General features: G+C 38.9%; 1 pseudogene; it reads left to right on the forward strand.

Annotated features, from left to right (window-relative positions):
- The first annotated feature begins 13064 nt into the window (after window positions 1-13064).
- Window positions 13065-14041, forward strand: LOC140510205 (glyceraldehyde-3-phosphate dehydrogenase pseudogene; annotated as a pseudogene).
- The last annotated feature ends 8406 nt before the right edge of the window (window positions 14042-22447 follow it).

Genomic DNA, 22447 nt, shown 5'->3' on the forward strand with positions numbered 1-22447 from the left:
AGAAAATAAATGGTTTGTATGCTGAGAAAGTCCATGTGACCATGAACTAAACTTGATGGAGGAAGACTGCCCCAGCTAAGAAGGACGCCACAGCTCCTGAAACAGCCCTCACATGCCCTCTGCGCCCTTTGTTTCCTTTCTCTGCTTCTCAAGAACCAAGTAATTTTCACCAATAATTTTATGAAAACTGGCGAGGGGTGGCTAGACTCTGTCCATTTGTTTGTTTATTTTGTTAAAGCATGGAGCCGTTCTCTGCTTCCCAGTGTCATTGGATCGCACAGTCCATTATATTATGCCTGAGATACGTTGTACATTTCAAGGTGGTAGCTGGAATGGGAATGAGGTCTGAACATAGCATCCACATGCTCTAGAGTATGGGAATTACAGGTTGTCATTTGGCCTTTCGAGCTCTGACTTTTAATCTTTGAACGTTATTCAGCTATATGAATGTTTGGTACTGTCGGCCAGCTGTCCAGCTGCAACCCTTAGTCTATATGTATGAATTAAATCATGAACTAAACTGGTAATGTGAACTAAAGATTTTAACCTGGGGTCCATGAACTTGGCTTTGCTTACATAGACACAGACACAAACAAAGACACGGATTTTTGCTTTAAATACGTAGATAGCTATCTCAACATGATTGATTTCCTTTGTACTGCTGTCTTTTATGCAATTAATAGTATCATTCCAAGAGTCCATAGACCTCACCAGAATAGAAAACTAACTAGGTACGCACCCTGTTCCATCCAGTGGCACTGGCCTCCTGGCTGTTCCACAGACAAGATATCCTCCCTCAGCTCTGGGCATTCTCTCTGGCCCTCCCCTCTATTCCTGGGATGGTCTCCCTCCTCCCCCCCAACTGCAGACTTCCCTGGCTTCCTCTAAGTCCCAACTAAAATGCCACCTTCCACAGGAAGGCTCTGCAGCCCCTGTTAATTCCCGTGCCCTTCATCTCTTAAGTACTTACAAAGTATCTAACCTATAGGTTCTACATGTACACATACACACACATATATGTATGTGTTTTCTTGTCTCCTCCATTAGATTGCAAGCTCCTTGAGGAAAGGTTGTGCCTTTTTCCTCTTTCTGTATCCCCAGGGCTTAGAACAATGGCTGGCATAGAGTAGGCATTTAATAAATGTTTATTGAATGAATGAATGAATTGAATAAACTAGCCATTTGAGTGTTGATTGCCCCAGACCAGCTGGAAGACTAGTGATGGGTAGAAAGACTAGTTTCCACCAATGAGGAGTCTTACACAAATGGACTTCAGCTGGACTCCCTGCCTGCCCCTCCCCACATCTGTGACCTAGAGAAAGCTGCTTGACTACCCTAGGCCTCAGTTTCCTTCTCTGTAAAATAAATTATTTGGCCTAGATGAACTCTCAAGTCCTTCTCAACCCTAAATTGTACAATTCTAAGAAATCAAATGCAGCAATTTCTGGGAATAGGAAACATGAGAATGTAGGCAGTACTACATCTTGGCCATGTTAGTTAATCCATCTTTCACTTCATGTCTACCTTTCACAAGTAATACCCAGGACGCTATTTAAATGAAATGCCCAGAGCTGTTGCTCCCCAGGATCTCTACTGCTGGGAGTTTCTGGTATGTTATAAACAATGTGGTAAAGTCATTTATGGCTGTTCTAGCTGTTATCGGTACTAAGTGCACCAGTGAGGCTCCCCCCACCCCAGCCAAGCTAGATTGACTCACACCTAGGAGTCGTGAGTTGGCAAACTGACCCTGGTGCTAGGGATGGGGTATTTCTCTCTTGTGGCCTTAGCTGAGAATAAGAACATTGGTGCTTGGTTTCCAAAGCTGAGAAAGCTGAGGGGGAGAGGGAAGAACAGTTTCCATCATGTGCAGGCATATGCCCAGGAAAAAAAAAAAAATCTGATGGAACTAGATTAGAGTGAGTTACTGTGTTAACTAGAATATTAATGAATCAATGTGTTCTCAAGATAGAGGACCAACAGTCATAAAATAACTTCTAGATCAGAGAGAATTACAAGAGACATCTCTATATAGTATAATGAAGACACAGGCCGTTGGATTATAAAGTAAACTAGGGAGATTGCTATAGAGTTGAATAATTGTCAATTTAAATATTTTAAAAGGAAAATATGTTCTTGATTTTAAAACCTCTGCTGATGATACCTATAAGCAGCTAACACAAGTTTATATCTAACTAACTACAACTAGAAAAAAAAGCAAGGGTTGTTTTAAATGATGCCCCTTATAGGAAATATGTCATTTTGATCTAAAATGATATTCCTGAATACAGATTTTCTGAAAAGCCTTGAGAGAAATTGCTGGGATTCCAGGTATAAGGATCTGCTTCCCTTGTTAAAGCCTAATGAGGAAGACTTTTATAGAATCTGTCCTTTGAAAAAGGGATGCAGACAGTACAGTTTGTACAGACTGAAGTACCAGAACTCAGCGTAAAGATTACTGATCACCCACAAACTTTCCAGTAAGTTTTATTTCACTCTGTTTCTAAGAATCATAAACCATAGGGTCAAGAGGGAAACTAGTAACCTAGAATTCTCATAAAGTTGTGAAACATTCTAAGTAGTTGAGTTAGCCCAGATTCAGTACAGTCCCCTTGGGGATATACCTTCCAAGTCACATTAATGGTTAGGTCCCCAGAGTGGTGACCACTTCAGGTTCAAAGTACTCTTTGGGTCAGCACTCCTAAAACTGCATGTCTTCCAGACCCCCTATCAGTCAGCTTACTTTTAATATTCATCCAGTAGACCCAAATAACATAGAGGCATTTAATAAGATGACAAAGTAAGAGTAGTAGCTGCAAAACATTCCCCACATAGACCTGAGATACATTCTCCCACAGATGTATATGGTGTCACTGGACAGAGTGGGCACAAAAGTAGACTGTACTGATATAGTGAGCTCACATAGAGAGACCACATGGGCAAAGCAACTCATAGACCCAGTGCTGTTTTTAACTGTTTATATTCCTGTGTTGTTGTCAGTCATTTTTTCAGTCCTGTTCAACTCTTCATGACCCCAGTTGGGTTTTCCTGGCAAAGATATTGGAGTGGTTGACCATTTCTTCCTCCAGTATCCAGTACTACAACAGGCCAGTTTCCTTTCTCTCCTGGTATGCTCATGCTGTTTCCCTCTGAACTTAGTATCTCTACTGGGTGGGTCACTAAACTGAGTATCCTGGGGCTTCTCCACTCCATAGTCCAATTCTCAAATGCCAGGACTAATTCTGTCTTGAATTCACAGATGAATTTCTTCTCTGCTACTAGGGTTCATATTTCTTGGTGCAGCCTCCACTCTCAACTCTCTAAGATTCAAGAAATGACAAGTTGACTTTGAGAGACAGAGAGAGTGTGACAGAAGGGAGGGGAGGGGAAGGAAGGGGAGAGAGATTTACTTCAAAGATATAGAATGTACAAAGAACAGAAAAAAAATGTACAAGTATTTCTCTAGAAATCTCTGGAGCTCCCCCAGATAATAACAAAGAAAACAAACTGACTCCCCAGTGGGGCTGCAGGTGAGTCTTTCCCCTCGGCCTTGTTAATTTAGTGATATGTTGATTGCTGTTTGGTTTGGGCACCAAAATTGCTGGTTATGACTCTGCTGAGGATAGAATAAAATTGGTTAGGGAGATAGGGGCCCCAACTCAGAATAAAGGAGAAAATAGTAATAGGGACTTTCAATGAATTCAGGTCATCAGATAACAGATCAATTATTTCCTAGTATACTGAAAGAATTCTCAAATCTTAGAAGGAGAAGGGATCTCAAGAGTCATCTAGCCCAACCTATCAAGCAGTGGTATATGGGATTTAGTAGTGGTCAGTATGACAACAGTGAGGCCAGGAATGACCTTTGAATACTCTTGGAGAATAGGAGAGCCTCCACAGAATAGAAGGGCAAATGTCCCCCTCTTTGTATCTGCTACTTCTTTGAATTTTTCAATCATTGGCGAGTTTCCCTTTCTCTTCATGAATTACTGATGCTCATAGAGATGTCAGACTCATAACCCTTGAGTCAGAAGAGGGGTGGAAAACTTTGTAGTCTGTAGTCGGGAAGAATCAGATTAAAATATAGTCAGGAAAAGTTTAGCAAACCAAATAAAAACACAACATAGAAAATGCTCATTTGTTGCCACTACATGTAGCAGGGGATCTCTTTCTATTTGACTTTGACACCACAGATTTATGGGATCATAGACTGAAAGATTAGAAGGCTCATTTAGCCCAAGGAAATTATAACTAGAGAGTAAGTGATTTGTCCAAGGTCACACAGTTAGTGAGTGGCTGAGCCAAGATTCAAATCCAGGTCCTTTGAATCCAAATCTTTCCACTGCACCAAAAGAAAGTTCTGGATCTTAACTAATTACCTACTTTCTACAGTCATCGACCATATGAGGCTTCTAGAAGGTCTCAGTGTGGGCCAAATTGAAAAAGCAGCTAGCTGACTTTGTCAACTTTTAATATTTGAAACTTGGAAGGAGATGGAGTTGCAATGATCATGTAGAGAGAATGCCAGTTGAGCCAGAGGTATATACTGCCAGAAGTCTAGCATCTTCCATCTCTACAATGTTTTTTATCTCCTTCTATGATTTCCTCCATATATATGTCCCTGGATACTCTCTGAACGTTTCAGATCCACCCCACCACCACCTTTTTTTAGCATGCTACAATAGGGTCTTGTGATGGCAAGCAAAGTAGGATCTTTTTGTGTTTTTTGTTTTAGTATAAAGTGCCTCTGATTGAATGTGATTAAAGATTTTTCCCACTCATTATGGGCCTGGGAAGATTTGTAGAAAGATCCATACCTTTTGTCAATGAGGCACTGGCTCTCAAGGGTTGTGATGCTCTCTGGCTCCAAAAAGTGTAATAAAACTCTCAAGTGCAGTTTTATTTTGGGGCTTAATGACTGGCATTGTTTATTCCGCCAAACTCTGGGAAGTCGCTAAGGAGCCCCCGGCTTTGAAAACCCAAATATTGGTGCTTCCCTCTCTGGTAACCATGGTCAGACAGTTGGAACTATCTGTTGATCTGTGATATATGTATTGATTGTGGCCAGATAGTTGGAAGCCATGTCTGTTGATTTTGATTCCTCTGTATTTTCTCTGAAGTTCAGGGTGCTGACTTTTCCCCCTGAACTAGGTGAATGGTATATGTACCTGATTAAAGGAGCTTGTTAACTCTGCAAAAATTGCTTTTCCTTTTAGAAAAGCAGGTCAAAGAACCTGTGATAGCAGGCCCCCCTGTGTATATTGGGGTACTTACTAATACAGGTCGGTTCCAAAACTCAACTGTAAAGTGGGAAAAACAAGGGAAAGCCAAAGTTACTAAAACCATGACTGATGTTGCTGTCTTCTGAGCAGCCCAGTGACAAAGTGGAGTGAAAGATCTGGAATTGGAAAGACCTGAGTTCAAATCTGGCTTCCAGACACTTACTTGCTGTGTGAATCTGAGTTACTTCCCTCTTATCTGCTTCAATTTCCTCATCTATTAAATGGGGACAATAATAGCACCTACCTCCCAAGGTTGTTGTTGGGATCAAATGAGGTATTTTGTGTGTGTGTATGTGTGTATATGTATGTATGTGTGTATATATGTATATATACACACATATATATATACACATATGTAGATATAATTTTTAAACACTATAGAAATGCTACCTATTATTATCACATGATTGACCTTTAACATCACAAATTTTCATGAATTGTGACATTTAAGACCAATTTGCTTTTTTTTGTTTCTTTAAATAAATTTTTATTGATAGCCTTTGGTTTTTACCTCACAGAATTTCTTCTATTATCTTTTCCCTTCCCCTACCGAGAGGGTCATCCATATAACAAAGGTTTTTTTGAAAAAAAAGTGGAACCAATCAATATACCAAAAATCTGAAAACATATGCCATATGCTATGCCCACAAACCTCCCACTTTGGCAAAGCAGTGAGATGTTTTCTTATTTCTCTTCTTTGAAACCATGCTTCTTCTTGTAATTTTGTAATATTCAATTTGATGGTTTTGTGATTCTTATAATTTACATTATTATAGTCATCCTATCTATTGTTTTCTTGACTCTGCTTACTTCACTCTGTATCTGGTTGTATAAATCTTCCCAGGCTTCTCTATATACATCCCATTCATCATTTCTTACAGCACAAAAACATCCATTATATTCACGTACTATAATTTGTTTAACTATTCCCCCAATCCATGAGTATCTATTTTGTTTCCAATTCTTTGCTATCACAAAAACTGCTACAATAAATATTTTGTCATATATGGAGACTCTCTTATCGATGGTCTCCTTAGAGTATAAGCCTAACAGTAAAATCTGTGTCAAAGAGTATAGAAATTTTATGTATTTTATTTATATACTCCCAACTGCTTTCCAAGCTACTGATTCATAGCTACACCCACAATGCCCTTGTGTGTCAATCTTCCCATAACTCCTCCATTATTGTCTATTCCCAACCTTTGTCATCTTCACCAATTTGCTGGGTATGCAGTGAAAGCGAAAGCTTGTTGTGATTTACGTCTCTCTTATTGTTAATGCTTTGAGACATTCTTTCAGATGGTTTGTGATGTTTCTTTTGAAAGTTGTTTGATCATATCTTTTGACTACTTATTTATTGGGTAGTAGCTTTTGGATATATATACACATGCACATACATGTGGATATGTGTATATACATGTATACACATGTGTTAGATATCTAGATACATCAATGATGCTTAATCATGTTGATTACATCAAACCACTAGGCACTTCTGTCTCTAATGTAATGAAAAGACCACCATTTAGTTATCCAATTAAGTTATCAATTGGAAAAAGCCAAAAGAAATGGACATAAGTAAAATGGCAACATGTCATATTTTTCAGGATAGGGTATCTTTCATGAGTCTTAGGGCACATAGGATATGTGCTCCATGTGGCTGAGCACACCCCTATTAAGTTTGATTTTCCTGATTCAAATACAACTGATGCATCATCGGAGTCTTCAGATCTGTGCACCTGGCTGCCTTCTCTGCATTCTCCTCCACACCTCGCCCCTTTTCATTTTATTTCACAGAGCACATATCTGGTCCTCTCTGTCACAAATGGAGTAGTGATTAATGAGACCATGGATGGACAGGAAATAAATGCCTAGAATTTGAGAATTAAAGCACATCTCCCAGATCAATCTCCTTTCATTTTTGGACAAGAAAATTAATGAGAGGAAATAAAGCAAAAAGCAAAGAAATTTCAACAAAGAAGATAAGCGTTTAGAGAAAATGAACCTTTGTGGTACTAATATTCTCAGGCTAATGGCTCAACATTCATTGTTAACTAAATGAAGCACGGTATGGGGGGCTGGGAAGATTAACTATTACCTTCCCTTCTAATCGAATCGCTTCTGTGTTTCAGTTATAGTAGCTACCCCTGACATGATGGCTAGCAGAGGTTTTCTTAAGGCTATGTCAACATACTCTAAGGAAACCAAGGTGGCTATCAGATTAATTCAACCCAGAGACTTTACTTCTGCATCACTTGTATGGATTTCCTGGATGAAAGGAACTTTCAATAGAGAAACCTCTATTCTCTACTTTGTTCTGAACATGTAGGCATAGATGCCAGCATAGCTTACTCATTTTTTTCCCTCCTTTTGTTAATACACACATATATACACACATACAGGTACATACATCCATTTACCAGGAATCTTAGCATATTGTTTGACTTTAGCCACAGAATCAATTTTAAACCATGGCCTCAATTTAGACTCTGAGAAGGCACATGTAATTTTGTGCCTGATGTTTTGAGCACCAAAATATTCACGATCTTCCCAAACACAACAGAAATATGAAGAAGAAACATATAGACAGATAAAACAGAAGGAGAAACAGAAAATCTAGTTATTTCTACTGAGAAATTGCTATCAGCCCACCCAAAAATTTGGAAATCTGTCTACAAATTTACGTTATGTAGAAAGTTATAACCTTTGCTGAGAAACTGAGAATCCCCCTAAAGAACAATAAACATACATGGAAATCTGGAAATGTGGCTAAAAACCTAGCAGTATATTTAGGACCCTTCCCATAGGGTTAGAAATTTGAAAGTCTAACTCAAAATCACAAACACAGCTAATAAGGGACAAATAAAATTAGACCACTGGATCACTGCCAAGAAATCTATGAGGATACCTAGAATACTGTTTCCACACCCTCCTACCAAATGGGTCACAGAGTTTGTGCTGACCAAGAATTTTATATATTGAATTAGAAACCACTTTTGAAAAAAATACCTCTTGTTTGTCAAGAGAAGTTGCAATAATGTCCACATAGTAAAAGCCCCCCTCCACATAAAATGACCAAATTACTATTGCCTTCCTTTCCATGTACTCTTAATTGTACAGAATTTTCCCATCGTCTTATTACCGAAAGCAAATCTCTAAAAATTTCCAGTTTGGTTCTTATGGCCAAATGGAATGCTCAGCTTTTTTTTTTTTTTAATTACGTCTCTTTAAAGAAATAGTTCACTAAATTCAAAGTCTAAGATGGACTTGAAGTTTCTGGCTAAAATAAACATTTGAGCCACATGATTGAGTAAAACTATATTTCAAGGTAAAGTAAAAATGTTAAGTCTTAGTTAAACTATAGTTGTAATCAGTGATACATGTAGCATGAACTATTGAACTGAATGCTGGAAGTCAGGAAGGTCCCAGTTGAAATGCTGCCTTTGGTTCTTGCTAGTGGTCTAATACTGGGTAGAGAACCATTTCAAGCCTTTGTCTCTTCATTTGTAAAACTGAGACAAAAGCAGCTTCTTTGCAGGGTTGTTATGAGGTTCAAATGAGATAATATTTATAAAGCATTTTGTAAGTCTCAAAGGACTATATTAATGTAAGCAATTATATTAATGTATAGAATAATGAATGCATTAATAACTAAAATATTTATTTTTTCCTTACCTTTACTCCTAATTTTATATTCAGTTTATATTTTAATCACATTCCTTGTTCTAAAAATTCATTTGCTATGTGGGTATTATATATAATGTCTATATTTATATAAATTTGTCAACCTTTGAATTTTTTCTTTAATGTTGAGGAATTTTTGTTCTAAAATTGGTTTGGGCTTTTTGGGGTGGGGGGGTCAGGTTTGTTGCTTTTGGGTGCTGTTAGATAGTATACATCATTTTAAAAAAATAAATTAATAATCTTTGTTGGTTAAAGTTATTTTGCAAGACATAATTTTTTAACAGTAAAATGTTGCCTCCCTCTGGATGGGCTGTGCCAAAGCATGATAGGCTTAGGAAAGTCCTTGAGCATATGCTCTTGGGAGAAGGGGGTGAATATTTGTGTGTATGTGTGTGTATATATATACACATATATACTACACATATACATATCTAATGTGTTCTGTGTATGCATATATATATACATATGTGATATACAAGTTTGTTCAGTTTTTCTTCTGTGAATGGAATCCAGTGGCTCCAAAGGATTTTCAAGTATCATCCAATTCCTATTTTTAGGGAACTTGATATATTCATTGTCCTCTGCAGTCATACATTTATCCTCTTCAAAAGGCATGTTAATTTGGAATCGGGTGAGAAAAGTCAGGAAACTATTCCTATCATTTCATTTAGTGATTCCACTACTAGGGATGTGCCCTCCCCCCCCCCAAGAGTATCAAAGACAAAAAGAAAAAAAAAGATTCTATATTTACCAAAATATTCATAAGAGCACTTTTCATGGTGATAAAAATTTGTGGAAGCCAAATGGGTGCCCATCCACTGGGGAGAAGCTGGGCAAATTAGGGCATGCCAATGGAATGGAATAAGATTTGCTTTAAGAGACAAGGAATATGAGAAATTCGGAAAAACCTGGGAACCAGTGCAGAACCAAGGATAGAGAACCAAATGTCCACAACCACTATTACAATCAAAGTGGCAGCACTGTTCCAAGGCAGCCTGATGCTGATTAGTTGAGTTGACCACTCTTGATCCTGGAGAACAGATGATAAAGTACATTTTCCTTGGACTTAAAACAGAAAGACATGAGCTTGAATTCAGCCTCAGGTAACTAACAGCTGTGTTACCCTGGGAAAGCCAAGCTGACTTTTCTCCATCTTAGTTTCCTCCTTTGTAAAACAGAACGATAACATTTACCTCCCATGGCTGTTGTGAAGATCAAATGAGGTGCGCCATGTAAAGAAAGTGCTTCACAAACTTCAGTGTGTTATGTAAATATTAGCTGTTGTTTTATTCTGGTTATTGTTATCTCATCTCACTTCTAGGTTAGGCTAGAGCATAAACCGTCAGGCACAGTCACTGCAGTCTGCTTAACTGCTTTTCTTCATTATGAGAGAGATCAATGAGAGAAGAGCCAATTCCAATGTCTTAATGCGGTTGTAAGCTGTTGAAGCTTATTTGGATATAAGTAGAGTGTGAAAACAATAGAGCAATATTTTTGAAGGCATGTTAAGAGTTAATGAGATGATGAGAAAACAGAAAATCTACAAAGGGGTCAGGCACAATTTCTACATCATGTCCCTTAGTGAAAAGACTAACTTGTCCTTAACTTGGAGCTAAATACATACTTCAAACCTGGAGAATTTTAAAAATGAATGAGTGGTTTAAACAAGAATTTGCCTGAAACGGCAGAGACGAGAGTACACTTGTAACTGCCAGAAAGCAAAATGCAAGTGACAGTGTTCTCCATTGCAGGATGACAAATGGACTTGTTATAATAAAATCTTTGTCTATCATCATCGTCATCATCATCATTATTATTAATGGTGTCATGTTAATTAATGACAATAATGATTAATGATATAATACTTTATTTAATAAAGTAGCAACCACTGTTTTCATGATAAAATTGTAATATATTTTATGATTTTTAATTAATAACTGGTTAATATTTTATTCTTAAAATAATTTTAAAATAAAAGTTAATACTAGCTTGTATTTATATGGTACTTAAAGGGTTACAAAGCACTTTACATATAGTATTTAACTTTATCCTCACAACAACCCTGGGAGGCAGGTGCTATTATTGTCCTCATTTTACAGATGAGGGAACTGAGAGAGGCAGTGGTTTAGTGACTTTCCCAGGGTCTCATCAGCGGTCCCATCTGAATTCCAGTCTTCCTGACTCCAGATCCAGCACTCTACTCACTGGCCTCCTGACTTCAGCTGCCTCTAAATAAAGCACTTTACATATGGTAGCTCTTTGGACCCTCAAAACCACAATCTTAATTTAGGAGGGTTGGTTGAGTTAAGATAACTGAGGTACAGAAGCTGTGTGACTTGTCAAAAGTCATATAGTTAGACCATGACAGACCTGGAACTGGAAAGCAGGCCTGTGGGCTCCATATCCCATGTTCTTTATCCATTCATTTGACCATCTTTTTTTTTAAAAGCACCCAGGATAGACAAAAGGAAAACACCACAGTAAAGTACATCTCTACCACCAAGAAACTTCTGGTCTAATATATCCCACAAAAGCTAAAATATCATTCGAACCTCTCACAATTTGGAAGACCTATGGTTTGAGGGATTCAGAAATGACAGTGCTGTTACCTATTACTTAGAGTCCTGAAAGATGGTGGCTTGTCACTGGTCACACATCCACCGTGGGTCCACTACTCCAAGTGGAGTTCCTTAGTCCTTGCATCATAGAGGTCTATCAGAAAAATTGTTAAAGGGTAGAAATATTGACTGATGAGAGGGAGGAGAGTCTAGTCCTCCCTGTAAACACAGAAGTCTCTTTGTCGGCACCATATGGGAAATATCCAGCTCTTTGTCATCATTACCAAAGGCATAATAAGAGAAAGGGGCTTTCATTTCCATCAAAAAGCTAAACCTGAAGATGATAAGGTTTGTGGGGGCATTAATTTAAACAGGAGACAAGACACATTCTCCACCCACCAATCAGTAAATATTTAAAAACAGAATTAGGTACCATCTGTCTGTGACAGTGTTCCCAGAAGAAAGCAAGAAAGTATGAGTAAATTCCTTAGATCGTCCTTACTCTTAAGGTCCACTCCAATGGTCTAGTGGGGCTAGATCCATATTGGCCACTAGGTGGTAGACAAGGCCAGGAAAAAGGAAATAAAAAACTTTCTAATCTGTTGGAGTGATTCATTAGATTGGTCCACTCATCAATAAAATAAAGTGTATTTTCTCATTCACATAAATGAAAAAGTTGTTTTTACTGTGACAAATATCGACTGATCCTCTAGAATAAAGACACTATTATTACTCATCAGATTATAATAATAGCTAACATTTACATAGCACTCTGTGCCAGGCACTGTACATAATTATTATTTAAAATCGTATGATATATTGACACAAGTATATATAAATAATGTGTATTACATGCTCATTGTATAACATACAATGTAATTTATAATGCTATGTTATATATGATAATTATGTGATCACATAAAATACATAAATATAATGATTGTCTTATTTGGCCCTCACAACAACCCTGGGAGGTAAACGCTATTACTATCCCAATTCTATAGATGAGGAAATTGAAGCAAACAGAGTTAAGTGACTTGCCCAGGGTCATCAGCTAGTAAAAGTAGGAGGTTAAATTTCAGCTCAAGTCTTCCTGACTCCAGGCCCAGCCTTCTGTCTACCACACCACCTCACTGCTGGTTATTCCTGTCAAGTGACCCCATTTTATTTCAAAATTGTTCTTCAGAGAATCCTTGGCCCTTATTCTATAGCACATTTCCACAGGCAATAAAGCCATCTCTAGCTGTTGAGTTTCAGGAAACATATGGGAATCAAAAGACCCTACAGAGAAAAAAATACAGGGCAGGATTCAGCATTAAGTCAAAGACCTTCTCCCCACCTGCTTCCGCACTGATTCGGTAAAGCAGCACCCTGCTCCAAGAAAACCCCAGAGTCTCAGAGTTGGAAATGCAATCAAAAGTCATCCAGTTCAATCCAAAATTGTACAAGAATTTTCCCCCTGGGCTTTTGGCTTTTCTCTCAAGCTTAATGCCAGATTTTGCTGCTTCAGTCACATCCCTGAAACAAGATGATGAAGGGCACAGTCAAGAGACTGGCCGTTTTGGGTGCTTCATGACCTCAGGTGAAGTAGACATCAAGGCCATCAGTGACCCCTTCATTGACCTCAACTCCATGGTTTATATGTTTCAATATGATTCCACCCACAGCAAATTCAAAGGCAGTGTAAAGGCTGAGAATGGGAAGCTGGTAACCAATGGAAAAGTCACCACCATCTTTCAGGAGTAGGATCTCACCAACGTTAAATGAGGAGATGTTGGAGCAAAGTATATTGTAGAGTCCACTGGACTTTACCACCATGGAAAAAGCTTGGGCTCACTTGAGAAGTGGAGCCAAGTGGTTCATTATCTGTGCCCCTTCTACTAATGCCCCAATGTTCATGGTGGGAGTGAATCATGAGAAATATGATAATTCCCTTAAGATTGTCAGTAATGCTTCTTGCACTACCAACTGCTTGACCCCCTTGGCCAAAGTCATTCATGTTAACTTTGGCATTGTGGAAGGACTCATGACTACAGTTCATACCATTACTGCTTCCCAGAAGACAGTAGATGGCCCCTCTGGTAAGCTGTGGCATGATGGGCATGATGGGCATGGGGCTGCCCAAAACATCAACCCTGCTTCCATTGGTGCTGCTAAGGCTGTAGGCAACGTCATACCTGATCTGAATGAGAAACTCATGGGCATGGTCTTCTGTGTTCCTACTCCCAATGTATCTGTTGTGGATCTGACCTGCCACCTGGAGAAACCTGCCAAATATAATGATATCAAGAAAGTGGTGAAGCAGGCATCAGAGGGACACTTGAAGGGCATCTTGGGCTACATAGAGGACCAGGTTGTATCCTGTGACTTTAACAGCAACACCTACTCTTTCCCCTTTGATGTTGGTGCTGGTGTTGCCCTCAATGACCATTTGTCAATCTCATTTCTTGGCATGACAATGAGTATGGTTATAGCAACCATGTAGTGGACCTCATGGTCTATATGGCTTCCAAGGAGTAAAGCAGAAAGCCATGGACCTTCATCCTCAGTCAAAAAAAAAAAAAGGGAGCTCTACCACCGAGGGAAGGGGGCCTACATTCCTAACCTACATTCTTATACTGGTGATCCTATATCCCATTCACATCCTTGTCCAAAAGCACCCTTGTGGTAGGGGGAAGAAGCCTAGAGTCCTATATTTTGTACCCTCAATAAAGTTACCACATTTAGTGCAAAAAAAAAAGAATTCCTACCCTATAACACAGGTAACAATTAGTCATTTGGCCTCTGCTAGAAGGTATCCGATGAGAAATCTATTACCTCATCAGGTGATCTGGTTCTTTTTAGAATAGCACTAGTTATTAAAAAGTATTCCCTAGAGTACTCCAAAATCTGCCTAAGTTAACATCAGGAAAGCAGTTTGGTGTAATGAAGAGTGCTAGATTTGGAGTTAGGAAGCCCTGGGTTCAAATCCTGCTTTAGAAAATTACAGGCTATGTGAATGTGGGAAAATCAGTAAGTCTCTCTGGACCTCAGAACCCTCATCTGTAAAATGGCATAAAATAATACTTGTAGCCTCTGTCTCTTGGGGTTTTGTGACATTCAAAGCAGAAAAGATATGGAAAACTCTTTGAAGATTTTAAAGTCTATATAAATGTCATCTACTGCTATTAACATTATTAATACATCATAACCATTTTCAATATAATGGGTCATCTGATATATAATGAATTAATAATAAGTATATTTAGGTCTGTATTCCTGTAAACACTTATTCATGGTTAGATTATATAGTTCTTGTCTGTATCTTGAAAGGTAAACTCTCATATATTTTATAGTAACTTTTAATGACATTACTAATTTCTTCTCACTGGATTTTATTAGTATTTTGTAGAAATGCTGATGACCCTTATGAATTTATTTTACATCTTGAATGTTTGTCGAAGTTGTTGTTTCAATTTATTTTGGAATTTGTTAGGGTTCTTTGTGTACCTTTTGTTTACATCATGTCTGCAAAAAGTGATCATTCCCTTTCTTCTTTACCTATAGGTATTCCTTCAACTTCTTCTTTACCTTATTGCTATAACTGGCACTTTTAAAATAACAATATCAGAAAGAAGTGGTCATCCTTGTTTCACCCGTGAATTTATCGGAAAGGATTCTAGTTTGTCCGTGTTACAAACAATAGCTTAATGAATTTACCTATTCAACGTCAACAAATAAAACTAACAAAGAATTTTACAGAACTAAAAAGTTATAAGAAAATTCATATGGTAGAAGAAAAGTAAGACTCCCAGAGAAATAATGAAAAGAAATAATCACAAAAGTCTAGCAGCGCGAAACCTCAAACTAGATAGACTGATAGCGGAACAGACTCTATTTATTCTTAAACGATATCATTTAAACGAAACAAATGTATCTAAGGTCAGCTAGGTAGCGCCATAGTGCACAGAGTGCTGAGCCTGGAGTCAGGAAGGTACATCTTCCTTCAAATCTGGCCTCAGACCCTTATCAGCTGTGTCACCCTGGGCAAGTCACTTCACCCTGTTTGCCTTAGTTTCCTCATCTGTAAAATGAGCTGGAGTAGGAAATGGCAAACCACTCCAGTATCTTTACCAAGAAAACCCCAAATGAAGTCATGGAGAGTCGAATATGACTGAAAAATTACTGAACAAAACCCTATAGTCGAAAAACACTAAAGAACTCAGCTACTAGGTTAAGGACTCATTATTTGACAAAAAGTGCTGCGAAAATTAGACAGCAGAAGGGAAAGGAATTAGATTTAACTAACACCTCACACCTAATATAAAGATAAGTTCTAAATGGCATGTGACCTAAATATTGACAGAAATGATTACTAATAACCAATGATTTGGTGAGATTCAGATTTCCCCCTTGTTCTTTTATCTTCATTTCAAGACTTCAGTTTCTGAAGGTTGAACTAACCTTCTCCCCTCTCCAGACCCCACCCAGGTGGGGAAGCCATTGTGCTCTACTCAGGTTTAGATAGGGATAGATTCTTTGACTAGATTGCCCAGGTCTGGCAGTAAATTAAAAATAAATGGCATAATCAAAATTCAGGTCCAGCCCCTCAGTATAATATTCAGTCTCTCATTAACTGCTATCCAATTAGAGCTGATTGCCACAAGTTGTGAGCCTGCCTGCCATGATTGTCTTTGGTCTAAGAGATAGCCAAATCACTATCCTTTTATTAATAAAAATGTTGGCATTATTCATAAAAATGATTAACTTACCCAGAAATTCCCACAGTGTAAAAGGTTACATCATAAGCTGAGAAATATGAAAAAAATATTACTTATCAGCCTATAGATAGAAGAAAAGTTCATGACCAAACAAAGACCATAGAAGTGAAATGGATTGTTTCAATTGCATAAAGTTTGAAAGGTTTTGCACAAACAAATCTAATAAAGTTAATATTAAAAAGGAAACAATTAACTGGGGGAAAAATCGTTGCATCAAAGTGTCACTGATAAAGATCTCCTTCTCCAGATATATAAGGCACTGATTCCATTTCATTTTTTTTAAAAGAAGAGCCATTCCCCAATTGATAAATGCTCTAAAAATATGAAGAGACCATTTTCAAGGAAGAAATCCAGACTATCTCAGCTGAGGGGTTGGGGGAGAGGAGAGAGAAATGCTCCAAATCACTACTAATTAAAGAAATGCACGTTAAAGCAATTCAGAGTTTTTACCTCACATCCTTCAGAGTGAGAAAAAAAATGACCAAAAAAGAAAAAAGATAAACGTTGGAGGGGCTAGGGTAAACAGGGCATATTAATGAGCTAAGCTGTTGCTAACAATTGGGAATGGTGTATAAAGATTGCTATCCTTGTTGTTTGCCCTTCATTCTGGAACAGGACCAATGACGTCAGGAGGGTGATGACTTGACTTGTAAGTGAATTGGATTTCAGTGAGTCAGAGCTCTGCAGAGTCATCAGCACCAGTATCTCTTCCAGAGTTATCCAAGTCCAGCAGGTCATGATGACTGGAGGTGACCCTGGAAGCAGTACAAGACCAGGTCTTTTTAAGCTAGGTCTTTCCCAGGTCTCAGTTTGTCTGAGGCAACACCCATTCAGTAATTAAAGGCTAGATAAGAACAGAGGCAAAAGTTGGCCAGGTTTACCATCACAAAAGAATCATTCTGGGAGAGGAAGACCCTTAGAGATTCTGACCAGAACAGAAGCAATAGCTATTTACGCTCACTCTAAGCCATTAAAAGCTAAAGAAGGAACACTATAGTGCTGGCAGAAATGATGAAGGGGATGGCTTTACAGAATCTTAAAAAGACTTGTATGAACTGATACAAAAATGGAGTGAGAAGAACAGGGATAAGAATTAATGCAGTGACAACAAGATTGTAAAGACAAATAACGCTGAAAAACTTAGGAAAACTGATTAAGAATGATTAAGCACAGAAACATGCTACTACCCCCTCTAGTTGGACTCAGAGTGAAAACTGATGCATATGTGCGTGTGTGTGTGTGTGTGTGTGTGTGTAGGGGGTGTTGGGGGGTGCATGTTTACTTGTTTCAGTCCCGTCTGACTCTCCATGTCTCCATTTGGGAGTTTTCTTGGCAAGGATACTGGAGTGGTTTACAATTTCCTTCTCCAGTTCATTTTACAGATGAGGAAACTGAGGCAAGCAGGACTAAGTGACATGCCCAGGGTCACACTGCTAGTAAGTGTCTGAAATCACATTTGAACTCAAATCCTCCTGACTCTAGGCCTGGCACTCTATCTACTGTACCATCTAGCTGAATGTGTGTGTGTGTGTGCATGTGCATGCGTGCATGTATACATATATATGTGTGTGTGGACATATGGCTAATGTGGACATTTTTTTTTTAAGTACATGGATTTTGTAACAGATTTGTTTTCCTTGATTTCTCAATGAGGGAAAGGAGAGGTGGTGGAAGGGAGACAATTAAGAGCTGAAAATAAATTAAAATTGAATTTCAAGAAAATCTCTACCTTTAATTAAGGAGATGGGCACAACAGGGGCAGAGAGATGCAGAACTGGAAGACTGGATGCCGCTTATCCTCTGAGAACCATAGGGAACGTGGGGCTCTTCACTCCCTCAAGGGCCACATGGAGGATATAAAAGTGCCAGGCTGAGTGGGGTTTGCCCAGTACTGGCCTTTCATTTTGAATAGGACCAAATTGGTTAGTGATGCCACCTGGTGGTTGAATGTAGTATAATCTCTTCTTATTAAGTGTCAGCACAAAAGTCCTGTGATTCTGTGACATAATGTCTTCCTGATTTTTAATAGAGCAAAATTAAAGCAAGCTGGACTCTGAATACTCACTTGATTCAAAACCAAATTATAACCCTGATTGTAAGAATAAGAAATCATTTAAAGAAATGTGGAGAAAATTTTGAAAGTAAGCAAATTTTAAGAGCTTATATTTAAATAACATTGATGTTACAAATCTGTTTTACATGCTTTAAAAACGAAAGTACTATTGTTTAAATGAAAGAAAAAAATAGTTAAAATTATCTGTCCCACGGGAGAGGAAAGGAGGAGGGGGGATCTGACTAAATTCAATGGAGTTAGTGTTATAACATCAGCTACAATATCATGATGCCCTTGCCAAAGTCTGGTTCATTCATTGGGTAGCCCACTTGGCCAACAGCTGGTTGCAGTGAGGGTAAGGTAGGAGTTTCAGGCACTAGCCACCTTTTGCTCACTCTAGCTTGAGGTCCTCCTCCAAAATTTGTCTAGGTCCTTCCTCCCACCCCACAGAAAGGAACAAGGAATTTCAAGCAGTATTCTTTGTCACCTCACTCACATCGTCTCACCCCTGAGTTCAATCCCTCAAAACCTCTCCCCTGGATAACTGCAATATCCTCTTAATTTCAATAGACTTCCTCAATTCTCTTCCCTTCTCCAAATCATCCTCTACCCAGCTGCCAAAGTGGTTATTCTAAAGCACAGGGCTGCGCATAAGGTCTGACGCCTCCAAAATCAAATATGAGCTCCTGCGCTTAGCATTTAAAACCCTTCAAAACCTGACCCGAGTCTTTCCAGACTTTACTAAGTCTTACTTCTCTTCGTGAACTTTATTGTTCATACTTCACATGTGTACATAAACATGGCGGTTGCTTTGCTGTTGGATTCTTTCTTGGACAGTATCTCTGGAATTACAGAGCCCTCTTTCTGCTGCTCTTCTGAAATTCCATCTCCTATTTTCTACAGTGCCAGGCTTGCCAGATCTCTGTAGACAACATTCTCCATATTCTCTCCTTCTCAGGGTAAAGCCCTCTTCATCACATGCACAATAATCCAAGCAAATATGTTCTTTTCAACAATTACAGGTGAATTCGATCCCTATATTCAGTCTCTAGATGAGACCCCTACATTTAAGCCCTACATCATCCCTGCATTTTAAGCCACAATCCAGAAATTCAAGTCCAGTTCTTAGAAACAATCTTATTCAAGTGTTCTTTTCCCAAATCTGTCTCTCTTCCAAATCCCCCACATTCAATTAGCAATAGGGAGGAAAATAGCAACTGTTTCCCTAAAGTCTGTCCTATTTTTGTCCATGATTTTGCAATCTTAGGTAACACTTTCTAGGTTTTTCTGGAAGTTCCCACATGAATCACCAGGAGTTGATAGTTGCCGCAAGTTTTGACAAATTTCAAAAGGGTTTGCAACATCCTGGATGTGCAAACCAGGAAGAAAGCCAATGGCTCTATTGTTTATGCCAGGTTAACAAACAATCTCCCTGGTAACCCCTCAGCAGGGAGTCACCAACCACAGTGGGATCTTGTATTCTCTATACTTTCCTCTTTGTGTGATTGTGAAGATATGATCTGTTGTTTAAAAAATACATAAAAACCTGTCTTCCCCTCTTACCTTCACCAAAGATACATTTGCTTTATACATAAATAATTATAATGATATTTTAATAATGTAGTATTATTAATAATAATTTCATTTTAGTGCAATGAAAACATTGGGCTGTGTGTTAGCTAGCTGTTCGCCTCAATTGTCTAGGTTTGTTTTTAATAATATTCTTGATTTTTTTCAATTATGTTGATATCTCCTCTCTTTGAAAAGGTTTAAAAATGCTCACTCCTCCATCAAGTCCTCTTGGAATGCTTCACTATGCTAAGGACATAATGGTAGGTTCTCCAAGGCAATGTCAGTCTGATACAATGTCTCTGATACATAGCGCAATGCTACAGAGATTCTGAGCGTGGTCCTAGCAACAGAGCCTGCTCTCTGAGGACCAGATTTTATAGCATCTGGAAATGTTATTATGAGAATGTTAGGATGAACAGGATTCAGGTTGTCCAGAAATATGTCCAAGAAATTCAAGTTTGTTGGAGATCTAAAAACAGTATGATTCTGAGTATTCTCTGCCCCCTTGCCCACGTCCCTGATACCCTCATTTAGAAGTACAAGGGGGTCATCCAGATGTCAGGGTCATTTTCTTCTTTTGAAAAGTCAGACAAGATTGACCCAGATTAATTTCAAGAAATTACAGAACACTTTTTTCAGTCACAAGCTTGCCCCGACAGCAAAGACTCAACTGTTCAATACAAACATTTTACCTATGATGCCGCATGACCAAGAGACTTAGAATATAACCACCTCTGAAGAACTAAATAGAAGTATCACCCAAAGGAAAAGCCATAGTGAGGATAAGCAGGCTGCAACGTATGTAACCAATAAGGAACAGAATTAAAATGGGATTGCAGTCGGGTAATTGAACGATAGAGATGAGAGATGACAGGTGTGAGTCAGAGGGCTCGTTCTATACCCAGGTGATGTCAGGCAAAACCAAGGAAGGCCCTTCACGTGTCGGCCTTCTCTGTAGTAACTTTTGTGAAGGATGTGAACAACGGTCACTTAGGATAGAGAGGCGAGGGTGGGGTGTGACCTATATTCATCTTCTGTCTCCAAGCCTCACAGCTGGCTCTCTGGACTTTCTTTACCACACCATAGAAACCTCTCTGTCCTGGAGGCTTACCTCATCCCTGGAATTCACACGTTGGAAGTACCTTGTATCCAGCAGCCTCTCCTCCTACTTCACCCACACGTTGTTGAGTTCCTTCTGAAACTTCCATTTTGAGGAAGCCTCAAGCCAAGCATCCTTCACTCTTTTCTATTCAGACATTTTGGACTTTCCCAAACGTCTCACGCTCTACTTTCTAGCTCCCTTTGAAGTGTTATCTTGCCCTATTAGAATGGGAGCTCCTTAAGGACAGGATAATCGGTCTTCTTGTATTCTATTCTCAGCACTTAGCAAAGGGTGTGACACAATGTTTATTGACTTAACTTTGGAGGCAGCTCTCACAAATCTATTTGGGTTTTAATTCATTGAGGAGTCTTGTCAGTGTGAGATTTTTGTCTAATAAGTGAATTCACATACTATTGGAAGAGCTGCACAACATTAGACTGACATTCATGAAGCAAAATCAGAATATCCAAATAGTTACAGTTAAGTGTAAGGATGACTCATATACTCTCTTTGGACAGACAAGTTGAAGAAGTTTGTTTCACTGTGTACAAGTTTATCATACACCACACAGAAAAGGACACCTGGTCTCATGAACTTCTACTGAAGTCCTGGAGACTCCCTTATCTGTGGAGGCCAGGCTAAGGGACCCACCCAATGGGCCGGATACCTTCCTCACTTGCTAGATAAATATAAGGCTGTGCTTATAGTTGTAGTTCTTTGAGTATTTGGACTGGGACCAAACCATAATCTTACATTTAGGACTTTGGTTTGTGTCTGTTCTTTGATCTCAAAGAGGATCATCATGTCCAGGAGATAATGCTATGAATTACAGTTGACTTTGACCTAAGTGAGGAAAGGCTGTGCAAGGTCACCAGCCTCATTTTCCCCCCTAGGGGCATGTGGATCCAGTGACCAGATATTCATCAGGACAACTGGAGATGGCCCAGGATGCAGTGGGAGATGCTGACCCTTTTAGGCTACGGTCTTTTCAGGTTCTCACTTTGAGTAAGGTAACTTCCATTCAGTGAATAGGCCTCTTAAGAAGTAAGGCAAGGGATGGTTCCTTTAATAAGGAGAGGAAGACCCTCAGGGTTGCTGGTCAAAAGAGAAACAGTTAATATTCACATTTATTCTGAGCCAGGAGGGCCCAAAAAATAGTTCCTGCTTGAGCAGGGACCTATTGTCCAATGTATGAGCTCCAGAGAGAAACAGGTTTAAGGTTTGGTCTTGGAAAAAGAAATCTATCCAGTAAACCCCAAGTCAACTAGGCAGCTTTCAGACCTCACAATTCACCTTCCTTTGGAGAGGAGAGGGAAGAGGAGAGAGAAGGAGAAGGAGAGAACAAAGAGAGAAACACAACCTGTAAGTAGCCCGAGCTGCCTGAATGGCAACCCAGCCAGTTGGAGTAACTCAGCTGGGACTTCAGGTATAATAAAAAG

The sequence above is a fragment of the Notamacropus eugenii genome, chromosome 6 (genome assembly GCF_028372415.1).
Source record: "Notamacropus eugenii isolate mMacEug1 chromosome 6, mMacEug1.pri_v2, whole genome shotgun sequence".
NCBI classification, from domain to species: domain Eukaryota; kingdom Metazoa; phylum Chordata; class Mammalia; order Diprotodontia; family Macropodidae; genus Notamacropus; species Notamacropus eugenii.